This window comes from Ambystoma mexicanum, chromosome 6q (assembly GCF_040938575.1).
Source record: "Ambystoma mexicanum isolate Mex_15411 chromosome 6q, UKY_AmexF1_1, whole genome shotgun sequence".
Taxonomy (NCBI): Eukaryota; Metazoa; Chordata; class Amphibia; order Caudata; family Ambystomatidae; genus Ambystoma; species Ambystoma mexicanum.
The window spans coordinates 1078394044-1078400043 of record NC_090937.1 but is presented as its reverse complement, the minus strand read 5'-3'; the positions used below and the strand labels follow the sequence as shown (position 1 = coordinate 1078400043).

At 45.2% G+C, this 6000-nt stretch overlaps 1 protein-coding gene across 4 annotated transcripts in view; it reads left to right on the top strand.

The window, feature by feature from the left end:
- Window positions 1–1963: 1963 nt before the first annotated feature.
- The window catches only part of EXOC1 (exocyst complex component 1), a 791619-nt gene continuing 787582 nt past the window's right edge, over window positions 1964–6000 (top strand). For all 4 annotated transcript variants that reach the window (XM_069631625.1, XM_069631623.1, XM_069631624.1 and 1 more), the window contains exon 1: window positions 1964–2072. The gene's annotated coding sequence lies outside the window, so the exon portion shown is untranslated. The remainder of the gene's footprint in view (window positions 2073–6000) is intronic.

The following is a 6000-nucleotide window of genomic DNA, read 5'->3' as shown; positions in this document are numbered from 1 at the left end:
AGTAGGGCAGTGTCTGTTATCCCTAGTCCTTCTAATCTCTTTATGAGGATGGCGTGGTTGACAGTGTCGAAGGCTGCAGACAGATCAAGGAGAATCAGGGCGGTGCTGTTGTCTGAGTCTGCGTTGGTTTTTAGGTCGTCTCATATTGAGACGAGAGCCGTTTCTGTTCCTCTCATAGGACTGAAGCCAACTTGTGCCTGGTCTAGTAGGCAATGCTCTTCTATGAATTCTTGGGTTCTTTGGTAGACATACGTTTCTAGCAGTTTGGCTATGTAGGGTATGTTGGAGATGGGTCTGTAGTTAGATGGGTCCTCCACGTTTCCTGTTGTGTCTTTAAGTAGTGGCTTGATGTAAGCTGATTTGAAGGCCTGCTGTACTTTGCCTGTTGAGATTGAGAGGTTGAGGAGATTCCTGTGGTATTCTTGTGGTAGATATTTAAAAAAAAATGGCAATCCAGCATTCAACGGGAGATGCCCAGACTGTTTTTGGCGGGTGAGAGTCCATTGAAATGAATGGGCGTGCAGGAGGCTTGGCGGGTAGGTCAGCTCTTTAAAAGGCAGGTGACACCCGCCAAAAGCTTGTGAGTTGAGAGCTATACAATATTCTGCATCACTTTGGAGGGAGATTGTCTCACAGAAATTGGGAGAACCAAATTCTCCCATCGGATTGTATTGGGGTTGCCATTATTTTAGGTGGGAGAAATGAAAAAGTAGCAATGTTTTCAAATGCTCCCGCCTAAATCGGGAAGGTTGTATACATGTAGCCCCAATGCATTGCTATGGGGAAATATGTGTCTCTCGATTTCCCTGTGGAAATCTCCCTCCAAGGAGCATCTGAATGTTGGCATGTATGGGGTTGGCTGGTATGCATAGCTCTCAACTCACACGCTTTTGGCGGGTGTCACCCGCCTTGTTAAGTGCTGACTCAGCCGCCAAGCATCCTGCACACCCATTCATTCCAATGGGCGTCTCACCTGCCAAAAACAAAATCGGGTGATTTCACCCCCCTTTGCGACACAAATGGTTGAGAGCTAAGCCTGTATGTACCTGGGAACTATGCAAGGGGGCCAACGACAGAGGGGTGACTGACTCAAGAAGATGAGGACGAAAGGAGAGCAACTCACCAAAGACCAGTTGGGCAATGGAGCAGAGAAGGCAATTATACATAGCTCTCAACCATTTGTTTTGCAAAGGCGGGTGAAGTCACCCGATTTTGTTTTTGGCGGGTGAGACGCCCATTGGAATGAATGGGCGTGCAGGAGTCTTGGCGGGTGAGTCAGCCCTTTACAAGGAGGGTGACACCCGCCAAAAGCGTGTGAGTTGAGAGGTATGATTATATACTTTTAAATAACATACATTCAAGAACTGGAATGAAGAGTTACTAAAAGTGTATCCTTTCTCCAACCTGCCTTTGCATTCTGTAAATTCTTCATGACCTGTAAATATACTGCGCTCACCTTAATATTATGATCTTGTCCTTTTGGAAATTCTGCAAAACTCCATGTCCTGTATATATGTTACATCTTCTCAAAATTGTATAAATCACTGTATCTCATGTTTGTACTGTATATAATCTACGTATTTTATATTGCACTGTAGCTAATGTGTGTAACTATGTACTTCAAGAAAAAAAGCCCATACACCTCCAGGCTCGGTGCGCTATATAAGCAAATAAATCAAACAGACTTAATGTCAGGAAAATTCAGTTCTAAAAAAATATTTTTGTTCGAACACACTGTGTTTTCCCTATGTACGTTATTTTGTGATCAAAATAGCATTATTCCTCCTCTATATAAATAAATAATGCTTTTGTGTTACGTTTCTTACTTTTGAGACCTAACCAAGGCGTTTTAGGTGTGCGCTCGTTTTTCCTGGTTATTTGGATGGGTGTCAGCTTGTTTTGGGCTTGTTTTGGGAGGGAAACCGGCTTTTTTTCTTTCCGCCCTGGCAACATGGGAGGTACAGCCTGGATCACGTGAGGACAGGGCTTTCCCTAGCTCCATTCCTCTAATAGGAACTAAGCGCTACTGTATTCGTTTTCGGAGTTGTGTGGTGTGGATCCTCCCACTGCAGGTATTGTCATTGATTTTGTCCCTCATTTGCAGAAATATAAGCATTAGTACCTTGCATGTGTCTGTGTGATTGACTCGAATCCCCAGGTTTCGTTTGTGTGTCCCTGTGCTGTCCTGTCATATGTGAGTGTTTCTCAAGCCTTGTACCCACTAGTTCAGTGTGTGCCCACAGTCTTATGGTGATCGCTTGTCACGGAGCCAAGACTGTCCTTGGTGATCGTAAAAAGGCAAGACAAAGCGCCAAGTTCAACTATACGCACACAACCCCAACACATAGGTATAAAAGTCAGTAAGTAAGCAAGCAGTATATATATATATATATATATATATATATATATATATATATAATGCCATCAATTTTAGATACAGACAATGTAATGTTTACCATTTTTCATAGGCCAGTCGATACCCCGTCAATATTTCTATGCAGAAAATATTATCCTTCAGATGCCGAGGGGCTGAAATCAGTGACTGGTGGTCAGTATGAAGAAAGTGCTGGACCCAATATTAGATATTGCTATGCAATGATGGGGTGTGTGGAGAATGTTCACGGAGAGACCTACATGTGCTGTAATTCCGGTTTACTTATCTGTTATCGTAACTACCCCTGCAAGGATCGAAATAAGAATTAAGATAGCAAGAGGTGAAAGAAGCCCCTGAGTAGTCGGCATCACTTAGAAGGAGCTACCTCCGGGGAACCAGGAGCTGTTATGTATTGTTCCGAAAATGTAACTCCCATATAAGATGCAAACTATGATATTTCCTATTATATACGACCATTTATGCTTTAAATGCCTACTAGAAGTGTCCTAATGTACATTATTCTCATTTCCAAACACACAGGTTTCATGTCACATAGGTATGTTTGTCTAGGAACAGTTGGCTTGAGGAGCCAAATGTAGCCCCTGATAGCTGTTGGTGTCAAGCAAACCAGGCTTTCCTGTCTATGACTAGGTACTTGATCATTCCCAGCAATTTCAAACCGTGCCCTATGTACGGGTGACAGTTTCCACCAGTTCGAATAGGCCCTGGCCTCCGCTAGAGACACTGCCCTTCCGCTAGGCTGAAGCAGAGCCCAGCATCGCTCTCCAGCCCCTTGCCCTGGCATCTGTTGTAAGAATCTTTGGAGTAGGACTGACCAGTGCAAAACCCTTCAGAAGGTTGGAATGGGACAACCACCAATGGAGATCTTAAATGATGGGCCCCTCAGGGAAATCAGAAGGGAATAGTCCTGAGAAACTGCACTTCTGAATCTCAACATGTGGACCACCAGATGATAGAGAAGAGCCCTGACCCAGGGGGCGAGGGGCTATGAATACAGAGGCTGCCATGTTTCCCTGACTTTGAAGCCACGTCCAGACTGGTGCTGATGACCTGGAGAGGGAAAGATTTCATTCAGCTGTGAAGTTTGATAGTGATGTGAAGAGGTAGAGATTTGACTCTGGAGATTGTTGAAGTCAGCCCCTATCTACGCTAGGCTAGATTAAGGCACCAGATGGGTCTTCCCCAGTTTCAAATATCAACCAACTTGATCATTTTCGCGCCTTTAAACACATGTGTATAGGCGCGTTATAAATGCCATATCATATCATTGTTTGGCAGACAGTAGTCGGGTCCCAAAATGCCTTCTCTATGGATGGAGCATGGACCAGCCAATCTTCCAATCTTCAAATGACGCCCCCCCAAATGAATGATCGGATAGGAGAAAAGCCTGGAGTGGCCCAGGATAGTCAGGCAGAAGCATTGGCTGAGGTGGCAGTCATGGGCTGGTGAGGTTTAGATGCAGAGGAGGAATGCCTGCCTCTGCCCATACCCCTGAAATACCCTCTCTGGGCCACAGAGGCAGGGCAGAAGGGCTGATATCTCTATTGCCTCTCGGAAGGGAGATGCTTCTGTTTGATGTGGAAAGCAAGGCCGATTCCTCCTGGGCTTGTTTCACTAGTTCTACCATTCTCTATCCAAACAATTTCTGCCCTAGAAATGAAAGATGTAGACAAATCGCTTTTTCCAAGGATTCACTCTTCTAAACACTCAACCAAAAATGTCTGTTTCAAGCCACAGCTGATAATTCCTCTAAAGCTAAGGCACGAAGTACATCACAGGTAATGTCGAAGGCAAGCATTGGTTCCTTTTTAAGAAGCTCAATCAAAGCAGAGAGTTCTGAATTCTCCTCTAGCGCTGCTAGTAGAGCCTGCAAGGCTGTGAGGATTGTCTGTGATAAGCAGGCTGCATAGATAAAGGCCAAGTATATATGTGCTTTTTTGAGAGATCCCTCCACCCTCTTGCCAACCTCGTCTGACACAGAAATCTGGACTGTCACACAGGGTAACAGTTGGCCAATCTTAAGGTGGTCTGGAAAGTCAGCATGAAATCCCTCAGGAGGTGTAAAGATTGGAGGGGGTATCTGTACTTCTGCCCGCTATATGGTAAGGTAAAGGCACAGAACACCCCAGCCAAGGTTCTCTAAGTGGTAGCTATGGACGAGCAACCAAGGCTTAAGCACTCGGGAGGTGATGCAGACAGGTTCTTAAGTACAGTGAGTACACAAGCCCAACGAAGGAATGTCAATACAGTACGTTAGGTGAAAACACAGTTTCTTTATATAAAATCAGGTTCAGCAATAAATATATATATATATATATATATATATATATATATATATATATATAATATAACACTGTGTACTCAGGCAGTTTTATTCAAAGAATGGCAAATATATACACTCTGTGGTACCCAACAATACTTGCATTCAGTAATAAATGCTTCAACTGCAGACCATATTAAATAGGCATGTGCATCCTTAAGTGAGGTGTAACAGCATAGATTGGGGAAGAAAGGCAGGTTAGTTATGAACAGTGGAAGAATGCTTTCTTTATACTAGATAAATAATTCTCTGTGAAGATCTCCACACCTGGGCAACCTGTAATGGAAAAGTTAGGGAGTAACTTATGTTGTCTTTTACAGCCCAGTCCAAAAATGTTCAATAACCCTCTACTTAAAGGTTCTACCATCCCAAAGTACCCGAGAGGCCACAGGAGAAAAGGATCCAAGATGAATCTGGGACCCCTGGATGACTCCTGAGGCTAGAAGATGCTCTTCCTTGTCACAGTATCTTTGGTGCTTTGGCAGGCGAAGTGATAGAGTTTCTCGGTTTCACTCGACGATTCCCCTGGAGGATGGACGTCCCGTGCCCCCCCCCCCCATGGAAGAAGGAGCCACTGGGATGCTGAGTACAAGAAGACAATTGGAAACAAAGTCTTTCTGAATTGTAGCAGTTTTGCTCTTCGTAGTGCTCTCCGTTGGTCGATCATTTCTCTGACTGTAAAAGTCCTGGGAAGATTAAACTTGCTGTGGGCTCCTTAAAGGCAGACCCCTGGGGACCTTCGATGACTTCTGGTGGCGATGGGTGCATAGGTCGCTTTTGGTGCTGGGTTTCGGAATATCACGGTTTTCCCCCATTTTGGTTCTTCAGTGCTGCAACACGGACCTTTGGGATGGCTTCTGGCGACCTGGACTCAATCACTGGAGTGGACCATGGACCCTCACCAAGTCGAGACCATCGGGACGGCTTTGTTTGATTCTGGTGGCGGGAAACCGGCCGGCGGACCTTCCTCTGCACTCAGCGACCCTGGACCTTCTCCAGTGAGAAAAAGTGGTCAGTGATGACGGAAAGGATGTCCCTTGAAATGTTGTTTGGCAGTTTGGAGCTTTCGCAGGTCTGGGTGTCCGGCAGCACTATGTCGAGGTACCCCCTCTTCTAGACGGTAGACGGCAAAGGAGTTCCATCGGTCACAAACTCTCCTCCGGACCGTGGGTGACCCCAATGGACTTCTATGACTCGAGATGTCCGGGCACTCCTTGAGGACTCACAAAGACCCCTTTTCCGGACTCTCTTCCAGGGCACTTGCGATGAAGAGTATTATTATTAT